Below are 12,389 nucleotides of genomic sequence, written 5' to 3' on the forward strand. Positions count from 1 at the left end.
AGTTGGTGGGTTTGTAAAAAAGGTAGCTGTCAAGTCGGTCGTCATTAATGGAGATGGAGAGGTCCCGGAAGGGGAGGGAGGTGTCAGAGATGGTCCAGGTAAATTTAAGGTCAGGGTGGAATGTGTTGGTGAAGTTGATGAATTGCTCAACCTCCTCGCGGGAGCACGAAGTGGCGCCAATGCAGTCATCAATATCGCGGAGGAAGAGGTGAGGAGTGGTGCCGGTGTAATTACGGGTCATTCCCTCCCCCACTCACCTATTGTACTCTATGCTACTTTCTCCCCACCCCCACCCTCCTCTAGCTCATCTCTCCACGCTTCAGGCTCTCTGCCTTTATTCCTGATGAAGGGCTTTTGCCCGAAACGTTGATTTCGCTGCTCCTTGGATGCTGCCTGAACTGCTGTGCTCTTCCAGCACCACTAATACAGAATCTGCCAAATAGTTGCCAAGTAATTTCAAAGTGTTCGATGGACATGGAGCATAAAGTGCCTGTGAATTCTGTTGAGAAAACATCACCTCAATCCAGAAATACTCTCCTGTCAAGTTGGATCCATTATTCTCACCTTGTGCAAAACAGAATTTAGAATCTAGTTAAAAATTCAACTCTATGTTATCTTGCTTTTAAGTATCTTAGTAATTTGCTTGCCAATCTTCTTGGTAAAGGCTCTGAATCACAATATGCTCCTGAATGACAATTTCTTTGTAGGCTCTTGATACCATTAGCTCTAACTGTTCCTTGTGTTCCATTGTAAACTACTGAAAGTACTTTGCCTCATTAACTTTGCAGCATGAACACAAGGTGTTATTCACAAAATGCAGTTTCGCTCTCAGGTGACAAATCATATGTTTGAAGAACTTTATTTTGCACCTTTGTTTTTTTTAAACAATCAGCATGGTCACCCAAAACCTGATCATGCTGAACTAAAAATTAAATATAATCTAAAGGAATTCAGTAGCGTTCAATTGATAACCACCTTATCCCATTGTCAAATAAACAAGGCAACATTGAAAAATATGTTTAAGAATTTCCTTCCACTTTTCCTTTTTATTTGTGGAAACTTCACTACGAAATAAGAAGATTATCTTATTTTCAGTCTCCTTCTTGCAACTGCCCATTTCATATGGAATTCCTGAAATGCTGATCTTTCTCTTGTTAGGGATTTACATATACAGAACTTTCCAGTTGTGATCTGCAATCTAGAGAACCAGCCTGGCAGAGGTTGAAAGTAAGTTGCTGCAATTTGTGGGAACTATTAGCTTGGAATATAATAAACAACATGCTGTGTCATTTCCAGTTGCCCTCAGCTTCATCTCCAGGAAAGGGAAACAAATTTCTGTTGATTTGTTTTTGGCTAAACTTTTACTTTCCACTTATTAAGCAAAGCTTTATCTAAATCATCATGCTTTAGATGTTCTCCACTTGAATGAATCCACTTAGCAGAGGCATAAGGAGGTTCATGTCAATATTTTTCTGTTTTGTGTTATTCCTCCACTTGCACACCAAGCCAAGCAACAGAGAGGTTGCTCATCTTCAGACACGAACTGCCCCTGTCCTATTTCTTTGTCATCTAATGTCATAACAAATGCAATATCTCATTTGAATTATGACACCAGCTGATTTTATTATAGCACAGGCCAGATCCCAGACTGAAATCTGGCTGGATAAATCATATTTTGCTCCTTTGAATTTAATGAGATGATCTCTCACTGAAACACAAACATGCATTGCTGCAGGATTCAGTTTTAAGAATAAAACAAAAGGTTACTATGTAAGAAAAATGAATATAAAATAGAATAATCTAAACTATTTACACATAACATATGGTTAAAGATTTTGAAATGCCCAGTAAAAATATAATCCCATTAATAACAACAGCATCCCATTGTGGTGTTCAAATATCAGATAAATTCCCTTCTGTTGTCCACACAGGTTTTTAATTTGCTGTGACTTCAATTCCTGATCTTGAGAATCTGATAGCTTCATCCTTGATAGGTCGTATAACTGAGCATAAACTTTCTCAGCTTCAAATAGCCCCTTCAGGATTTCAGCCAAACTGGTCTGGAACTTTTACTATACATCTGACACAAAGGTGACCCTTTTTTTTTAAACAATTCTAAACTACCTTCTCTCTTTGTTGGAGCAACTACTTTATGGATCTGGCTTCAGTGAAGAATGCTGCAGAACTGCCCAATTGATTTTTTTCCTCCCCAAGCTATTGGCGTTTCCCTAATCAAAACAAAAAACAACTTCAAACTCTGACCTTCCAAACTGGAGCTTGATACGCATGTGTTTAATTTGTTTACTCGTCAAATTTTCCTAATGTAAATTAATCAATTTCTCTCCAGGAAGTCTTTCTTTAATATTCTGCCTGAACTAAAAATCATACTGGCTGCAGAAATATTACATAGTAATCACAAAATTCATTCAGATACACTGTGAACCCATATGCCACTACTCCAAATTCAAAAATCCAAACTCAAAATGAAATATCATAATTTATTTAAATCACATACCTTGCAACACAACCACTATCTGCCTGAGAGCTTTGTCATCTCTGGTGATTGATTTTCTCCTGCACTGAAACTGTAGTCATCTAAAATATTCTAAAGACACTTTCTCGGCAGCTTTGCTCTACTTTTCTCCTTCTTCTAGTCCACCTCATTAAATACAAACAAAAACAGAAATTACCGGAAACGCTCAGCAGGTCTGGCAGCATTTGTGGAGAGAAATCAGAGTTAATGTTTCAGATCCAGTGGCCCTTCTTCAGAATACATCCTGAAACATTGACTCTGACTTCTCTCCACAGATGCTGCTGGACCTACTGAGCTTTTCTAACAATTTCTGTTTTTGTTTCTGATTTACAGTATAAGCAGCTCTTTCATGGAATCATCATTGAATCCCTACAGTGTGGAAGCAAGCCATATTCACATCAACTCTCCAGAGAGAACCCTATCCTAACATCACAACCCCACCTTTCCTATGGACATCCATGGACATTAGCATGGCCAATCCACCTAACTTGCACATTTTTGGTCTGTGAAAGGAAGCCAGAGCACCTGAAGGAAACCCATGCAGACATGGGGGGAATGTGCAAACTCCACACAGACCAGTTTTCATTAAATGCATACTTTATGGTTGACTGTTAGAGGGTGGACAGTGGGTTAGATAGAGGAACAGGGAGAGCCTTTTTCCAAGTATGGTGACAGCAAGCACGAGGAGGCATAGCTTTAAATTGAGGGGTGATAGATATAGGACAGATGTCAGAGGTAGTTTCTTTACTCAGAGAGTAGTAAGGGTATGGAATGCTTTGCCTGCAACGGTAGTAGATTCACCAACTTTAAGTACATTTAAGTCGTCATTGGACAAGCATATGGACGTACATGGAATAGTGTGGATTAGATGGGCTTCAGATTGGTATGTCAGGTCAGCGCAACATCGAGGGCCGAAGGGCCTGTACTGCGCTGTAATGTTCTATGTTCTATATGTTTATTTTATTAATTGAATATAGACGGAGTCCATTCAGATTTCTATTTTTGTTCTTTTATCAGTGATGACTCACTAGTGGATAATCAAAGGCCTGGAACATTCCAGAAATTCCGCTTGGTTGGCTTGAGTGATTAAATGAAATCTTGTTGTTTATTAATGTAATTGCTTTTACTTTCAAAATGAATGTAAATAAGAAGTTTTTAAAAATGAAAATCAAAGCTATGCAGTCTTAATTAAACCCTCATGATTTCACAATTATATCACAGCTCATGGAATGTAATATTTTCCACTGTTATTCCACAATTTCTGTTCAATAGACTTCAATCAGTGAATTACAAGTACTTGTTTTCACTTACCTATAACCTATGACTAATTTTGTAATTGAACTTATTGGCAAAGCAGTTCAGCCTGCATGATTGGTCCCATTGAAGACAAAGTACCAGTTCACAATTTCTTCTCGATAGAGTTATCTCTGGGGATCTGTTGATCCGGATAACTCTAAAGGGAAAGATGCAAATTGTGAAGGCTTCTAGATCGAGCATAAATGATCAATATAACGCAGTAGTAAGCTGTTGCCGGATTTGTGGTGTGATAGTTGTCTGATGTTGCCTAGAAAGGACCATCATAAAGAAATTTAAGGCAGTGGGGTCACTGACTACTGCAGGAGTGTTTTGCTCCTGATGGAACCTAGCAGTAGGATAACACTGGTTGATATATTATATTAATAACTTGCGAAATAAAGCTTAGTGTCTTAGGTCACTGATCAGAAAAGTTAAAGCAAGATTTTCATTATCTGTAGATCATAATGGGTGGGTATAGATGCATGAAGAGGAGGCACCTTGTCTGATAATGTACAATAAAAGCCTTTCCTGTAGCCTCTTCCATGTCCTTAACTTTCTCTTCATACTATAATAATGGAGGACTCCATCTGAGAATCCTAGAGGTCCATTCCAAACCATATTTAAAGAGGCAAAATAGAATTTATACTAAATCTCCCGAATAATTTGCTAAATCACGAAAGAGTTCAATATTGATTCAGGGATATAACAAACTGGCTTAACAAAACAGAAAATGGTCTCTTCATTGAAGAATATACAATAAGTATACATTCTTCATGCTCCTATGGCCATGAAAGAAGCTATTTAACACCAAATGACTATTTGGTGTTAAAGTTGAGAGAAATGAGGGATTAGTGAAGCCCCTTGACTACATTTACATGTGACAGATGGGTATTGCAGGGTCTTGAAGGGGGCCAAGCATATTGGGCCAGTTCTTAGCATCAGCTTTGAACAATTTTAGCAACACATTTTATTCTGTTTTACATGTCATGTGTGTCCCCAGACTGAAGCTGAAAAATGTATAGCTGGAAAAGCGCAGCTGGTCAGGCAGCATCCAAGGAGCAGGAGATTCGACGTTTCGGGCATAAGCTCTTCTTCAGGAAGTAGGAGAATCGACGTTTTTGGCATAAGCCCTTCTTCAATTGCATGGATGCTGCCTGACCTGCTGCGCTTTTCCAGCAACACATTTTCAGCTCTGATCTCCAGCATCTGCAGACCTCACTTTCTCCTAGTGTCCCCAGATTGACAAAGATTCTAAAGAAAATCCAGTCTAAAGTTTGTGAGAAGATTTGTAGCTCGGGTGCTCGTTGCTGTGGTTCTGTTCGCCGAGCTGGAAGTTTTTGTTGCAAATGTTTCGTCTCCTGTCTAGTTGACATCCTCAGTGCTTGGGAGCCTCCTGTGAAGCACTTCTGTGGTGTTTCCTCCGGCATTTATAGTGGCCTGTCCCTGCCGCTTCCGGTTGTCAGTTTCAGCTCTCCGCTGAAATCCAGTCTAGTCTGCGCCATCCTTATCTAAATCCAGTAATGCATGTTTGTACTTTCTCATTTCCTGTGGAACTTAGGATAAGGTGGCATGAAACCAATGCAATCTCTATGTGCTGAATTCAACTCCTTTTCCAGCTCTCAGTTTGACCCAGACAAAATGGAAAACAATCATCATTTTTAATTATGTACATGTAACATTATTCATGATGAGACCCACACTTGGGTTAAATGAGCAGGGTACCAAGTCTACCTCACAAATGTAGCTTAGTAGAAACACATTATATGAATCAGAATGTTATGCTTTCATGCTTTGCTTAAAATTTTAGTGCTTTTTTAGATTAGATTCCTTACAGTGGGGCAAGAGACCCAACAAGTCCACACTGACCCTCAGAAGAATAACTCACCTAGATCCATTCCCTGGCATTTACCCCTAACTAATGCACTTAAGACGATGGGCGATTTAGCATGGCCAATTCACCTGACCTGCACATCTTTGGATTGTGGGAGGAAACCAGAGCACCCAGAGGAAACCCACGCAGACATGGGGAGAATGTGCAAACTCCACACAGACAGTTGCCCGAGGCTGGAATTGAACCCAAGTCCCTGCTGCTGTGAGACAGCATTGCTAACCACTGAGCCACTGTGCCACCCCTTTTGTGCAGGATCAAAGGCCTCCATGCAATTGGAAGTGTCATCTCTCTAATGGGATGTTACACTGAGGTCTGCTCAGTTGAACATGAAAGATCTCATGGGAGTAATTCAAAGAAAAATGGCAAGTAAGTTAGGTGCCCTGACCCATACATTCAACAGTCTCATTGATCATTTATCTCATTTAATATTTGCACAAATTGGTTTGTCATGTTTATCTATGTGACAAGGATGATTGCACTTCAAAAGTCAATAATTTGTGTGAGGTGTTTCAGGATATCCTGAGGGCATGAAAGCACTAAATTAAATTTCAATCTGCCTATTTATGAGTAATCTTGATATCACCTGTCCTCAGCTGGGTCATGAAATATTGGTTTTCCCAAACTTGATATGTAGGACTAAGAAAGACATTTGTATTTGAACCTGAAGCTAAATGGTCAGGCGTCATGAGATGGACGTGACTAGGTTCCCACTCAAGATAATCAACCCTGTTCGCATTAGCTATTATGAATGTTAAACACCATCTTTTAATCTGTAGTAACCATTGGAAGGGGAAGCTATCAAATTACATGCAATTTTAAAATAAAATGATATAAAAAGAAACTTGTCACCACAAGATGGTAGCATAAGGTAATAGTAATTTCTATTTCTATTACCAAGAACTCAGAATGCCCAAAGACACTATGTAGGATCAGCAATGAGCACACAAAACTTGCAACCTCCTGCTCTAGTCTCATATTCTAAAAGCTAGTTCTTTAACAGGCAACAATGAATTGGCAGTCCATTTTACATCTCTCTTAATTTTGTCTTTTACTTTGTAGCTTATAAGCTTACATTGCCTCACCAAAATATACACACACAGTTATTTCTGAAGGATGAAATGCAGGGCCAATGTTTCTGCAATAGAACGCCAAATCTGTTTCCCACTCCGGTTCTCTAACAACTGAGCTACTCAGAGTTCAAATAAATGAGAATAAACAGGTACCCTTCGTTCATCTCTCAAGCACACAAGTATGCCAGAAATAAAACATGTATCTCTGCCCGGGAACTCCATTATAGACCAGCTGTGAAGTTCATACACACAAAGCACATTAATTGAGCTATAAGAATGCATAGGGAGCAATTAGTTGATGCAACATCGAACAGATGTACAGTAAAGTCCTGCTGTTCATGGGGAATATGTTCCTGAAGAACTTTGTAGTCACTTTTGAAAATGTTGAAAAAGGCCAACTGTTAATGCGCAAAATGCAATGCATCCACAATATACTATGATTCCTGAATAATCGAACATTAGAGTCACAGTGGACAAAAAGGTAATGGTAATAATTGCATAGAAAAACAAATTTGTGTAGGGCAGGCATGAGAATTGTGGGATGTTTCTGAGCATCAATTACTCAGGGTCAGGCAGTGCTCTGCACATCTACTTCCACTGTCCCAAAGAATCCTTCAATTATACTAATGCAGAAACACATAAATGCTGGGTAGCTAGACCGGTAAGTCTGCATAGTGCCACCATTAAGTTTGCTCCCCTCACTCTTAATTGTCCTTTCTATTAGCTTCACATTAGAATCAGAGGGAACTTTTATTATGCATCAACATTGTATGAACCCAAGCAACTTGTCAAAGACAATGTTTTAATTGGATTAACTGTGAAGTTAGGGAGTCTCCAGATTTAGACCAGCATCGTTGCCAGATTTGTTTTGTCGCAAACTTCAGGAATGAGAAAAGGCTTCCCATCCAAACTTTCCTACTGTCTGTGTCACCTTCTGAACATTTTCCCCTTCCTCTCTGTCTTGACATCAGTCGAGTATAGAAATCTCCAGCAATATTAATCAACACTAATCAGTCCAGCATTAAGGCAGCAGGCTGAATATAGACTCTTCATTACCTCCTTTCTTTCCTTCTGCCTCCTCCTTCTCCAGGGAGCCTACTGAAATTTTGTCCATCAATTTCAATCTTCATCTCTTGCTTCGAGATGAAGGTTACAGTGACCTTGCTGCAGGCAGAAATTGAAGACATTTAGGATAGTTTATCTAGTATCTTTTTTTTAAAAAAAGTCATATTGCTTCAACTTAAATGCATGTGGCTGCATTGATAACTCGACCAAGGCTGTAAAGCTGAAAGGAAAAGGTCAATTGGCTTGCGAATAAGGCCAGTGATTTGTAGAACAGATTGTTTACTCTCTCCTGGTTTGATGGACAAGTACCAGATATTTATTAATGTTGTGATTGCGCCTGAATTTTTTTTTTAAACATAACCTGTTTGTTCTCTTCGATCAAGGAGAAAACTCAGCTAATGGTAAGCATTCATTCGCTGCTCATACCTTTTAAAACGTATTATTTGCTTCCATAGCGATTGCTGTTTTCATTAAGGCCTTTTTTGTTTCATTGTATATTGCTTCTTTTAAATGAAATGTCTAACTCACTCGATGTCACCTTCCTCCTTGACTTCTAAGGTCAGAGACACAACATTGAGTTTATTTGTCATTGGAACACATCCTGTTGAGAGAGCAGGGCCAGGCTTACAGACTGCTTGGATTCAAATTGCTTTTTCTTTAAACATGATTTTTGAAATGGCCTGGTTGTAAGTTAGCAAAATTGTAATTAAGTAATACCAGCAACTACAGAAAGTGTGCATCCCGATTTTCTTCAAATAAAGGATCTTTTCCCCATGGTTAAGTCGTCAATCTTCCTATGCATCTTCAGCGAGTTGGTGATGAGACCCTTTGTGTTCTTGAATGTGCAATATGAAAATTAACAGCATTATTAACATGCAAATAAGCCAACAAGTTCATTATGAAATATAGCATGAGTTGTGACTCTTCAAACCCTATGGATCGATTGATGGCATTCAGGCATTTACACAAACAGCATCTCATCCATAGCCTCTCTGTTACTGTTAAGAGTGCTGCAGATTGAAGCTTCCACAGAAAGTTTGGGCTGGAACTGACTGGTTAATGATTTGATATTTGTCAGGCACTGTGAAACAATCTCACTGACCTGTTTTTCTCAATATATTTCATTTAACCACTAAATGCTACTTGACCAGTATGTGAATTCCATCAGAGGAGCAAGAAATGGAATTGCCCAGGAGAAGTAAGCCAATATGAGCCACACCTGTTGAAACATTAGGATTTGTTGATCTCCAATCACCAGCTTTGTGATACTGGACAGGGAAGCACGTCACTTCTGAAGAAGGGTCACTGGACCCGAAGTGTTAAGTTTGTTTTCTCTCCACAGATGCTACCAGACCTGTTGAATTTTTCCAGCAATTTTGGTTTTTGTTCCACATCTTAACTACTGCTCATGGGCATTTTATGCAAAGAAGAAATCATAAAATTCTGAAGAATGACATTTGTGCATGACTACTTGAAACATTTGTAGCAATTGCCTTGTTTTGCTATTGAAATGGTGATTTTAACATATTCAAACTATACATATAGCAACACCCCCAACTAAAAAACAATGGAAGTGGGAATTTGATCAGAACATATTAAGCAATCTAATGACAGCATAAGTCCATCATTTACAGGCCATTAGCCTAGAAATTGCTGTTGGCAGGAATTAATTGGTAATTACCAGACATTGTTGAAGTAGCAGAGCCTGCTGGTTTACACACAATTTTGCTGCTGTCAGTCAATGCGCGAAACTATAAACTACATTTGCCACATGGGAGTTGGCCAACGTGAAGGAATTTGTCTCAAGTCAGCCATGAACTGCAATTAAGGGATGTTGAAATAGTACTGGCAAAATTGCGTTTGAGTTTGGAATTGGAAAACAAGGAAATCGAAATTCATCAACCATGCACTGAAACCCCTACTGCAAGCATTAGGACAAGCAAACAGACAAGTTTTGGAACAGGTGGCTCCGACCCACATTACAAGGTGCTCCAGCATGGCAAGAGATTACTTGAAACAGACAGATTCCAGTCAGCCATGACAGTCCCAGGCACAGCTGATTCGGCTTTAGTGCAAGGAGTAGCAGAGCTATTAGAATCTCAACAGGCTGTCAACGAATCTCTGCAAGCAGCCAACACACACACACACTTAATCCCTGCGCGAACCACTTAGAAGGATTAGTAGGTTTGGTATCACTCATCTAAAACAAAGCCTAAACACAGTGGCAACTCAAGCTGCCGGCTTTAATATGTAATGTGTTAGAAGAAATAAATGGGACACATTTACTTGAACGTTGAACTGAGTATCATCAAGGATTAAGATAAAATCAAAGTCCAGCCAAAGATAGCAAAAGATGGCATGTGAAATGTAATTCATGCAAGTTTGGGACAAGTAATTTGTCACATATGATCCTCTTCCCTAAGAAATTCTGCAGCAATAACGTTATTAAAAATTTCTCCCATTTGTCCCAATGCAAACACATCCAATAACACAAAGGATGTCATCACCAATTCGCTGAAGATGGTCAGGAAGATTGAAGACTTATGTATGGGGAATGTGTTCTCACTATGCAATGCTCAATCTGCTGACTTTCTTACAGCATTGGTGACCTGGATTTCCAAGTTTTTAACACCTTTAAGTCAGGCTCCTACTGTCAAATTTAAAATTCACTTTGAGTGCCTGGATTCCTTGAGGATCTGGCAACTCAACAGCAAAAGGGAGACAGGGGATGATGCTGACTCCAGTGCTTAAGTTATTTTTTAGTCCTTCATGTGGATCAATAGAATAAAGAATGCTTCCTCCAGCCCCTCAAACTAACCTGTGAACCCCTGCCTCCAACTGCAGCCTTGTTCTCTCTCCCCCTCGGTCATTTCTGGCCTTCCCGCATTTTCCCTGTCTCCTTACAAATGGTGGCATTCCTTCACTGAATGAAGGGCACTATAAAGTACAACCAATAGATCATGATGATGGCAATATAATTGTACAGTACAGTATTTTAAAAGGAAATTCCATACAGAGATTCAAAAAATGAGTACGTGACAAAATGACCTTATTACTTTATATTTACCTGAATTGAATTGAATTAGCTTTATTGCCACATGCACTCAAATGAATACAGTGAAAAGTTTATAGTCGCCATATTTCAGTGCTGTCTTAGGAACAAAGGTACCTAGGCACAGACACTTAAGATCCCATCCGTGGAATTCTGATGTAAATAATGGATTATATTAAACATGATCGCAAATTAATGTTCAATATAGCTTTTAGAGGAACTGCTTTGGATTCACTGAGATGATTAGGTTAGTGAATTATGAAGCTACTGAACTATTTGGACACAAACATAAAAATGAGCCAGGCATGGATAACACACAATAATTCTATACCTATATATGGCAACATAAAGATTCAGAATAGTATGCACTTCAGTATAATGACTATATTTATGAAATTATTTAAACATGTTTCACTTAATGACAAGTGGGATGTTATACCTAACTCCCAATGTTGGGAAAAGGCACTCATCATTATACCACCCTTTGGTTACTCAGGTAGGTGGAAATCCATATCTCAAGGTCAGAGGGAGCAAGAGATATATGCATGGAAATTGTTATTCTCCTTAAGACTTTTTTTAAAAAAGGAACAAGTACAGATAGGGGAATAATCATGCCCTCTTTCTCTGAAGGCTGTTAAGGGTCACAACTCACATCAGTAATGAGTAGTTACAGTTTCAAAGCAGCTCTCAATGGATATGAATCCTAGGACAGAAAGCTTAGTGACGTGAATTCTATAGTCTCATTTCAGAAGGGAATGTCAGTCCAGATTGCAGCATCTATTTAAGATCTGATCTGCAAGGTAAATGACTGCCATATCTTTTCTTCTTGAATATTTAAGATTTATTGCTGTTACTTGAGAAGGGTTTTGGATTATTTATGTGAAACATAGCAGAGTACAGAGGTTTGCTGGTGGTGTGCATTAATGTTCTCAGGAAATGGTATGCATCTATCATTTCCAATGTTACAAGCCCCAAATTTCAAATTGTGGATACATTACAGAAATGGCTGTTTGAGGCAAGGCATATAGACAATAGACAATAGGTGCGGGAGTAGGCCATTCTGCCCTTTGAGCCTACACCACCATTCAATATTATCATGGCTGATCATCCTTAATCAGTATCCTGTTCCTGCCTTATCTCCATAACCCTTGATTCCACTATCCTTGAGAGCTCTATCCAACACTTTCTTAAATGAATTCAGAGATTGGGCCTCCACTGCCCGCTGGGGCAGAGCATTCCATACAACCACCACTCTCTGGGTGAAGAAGTTTCTCCTCATCTCTGTCCTAAATGGTCTACCCCGTATTTTTAAGCTGTGTCCTCTGGTTCGGCACTCACCCATCAGCGGAAACATGTTTCCTGCCTCCAGAGTGTCCAATCCTTTAATAATCTTATATGTCTCAATCAGATCCCCTCTCAGTCTTCTAAACTCAAGGGTACACAAGCCCAGTCGCTCCAGTCTTTCAGCATAAGATAGTCCCG

General features: G+C 39.3%; 1 protein-coding gene across 6 annotated transcripts in view; it reads right to left on the reverse strand.

Moving 5' to 3' along the window:
- dlgap3 (discs, large (Drosophila) homolog-associated protein 3) overlaps nucleotides 1-12,389 on the reverse strand; it is a 694,237-nt gene that overhangs the window by 244,304 nt on the left and 437,544 nt on the right. For 5 of the 6 annotated variants that reach the window (XM_043717842.1, XM_043717841.1, XM_043717843.1 and 2 more), the window contains one exon: nucleotides 7,847-7,954. The exons of the other annotated variant lie outside the window; for it this stretch is intronic. The gene's annotated coding sequence lies outside the window, so the exon portion shown is untranslated. The remainder of the gene's footprint in view (nucleotides 1-7,846; nucleotides 7,955-12,389) is intronic. 6 annotated transcript variants of the gene reach the window in all.

This window comes from Chiloscyllium plagiosum, chromosome 27 (genome assembly GCF_004010195.1).
Source record: "Chiloscyllium plagiosum isolate BGI_BamShark_2017 chromosome 27, ASM401019v2, whole genome shotgun sequence".
Classification (NCBI taxonomy): Eukaryota; Metazoa; Chordata; class Chondrichthyes; order Orectolobiformes; family Hemiscylliidae; genus Chiloscyllium; species Chiloscyllium plagiosum.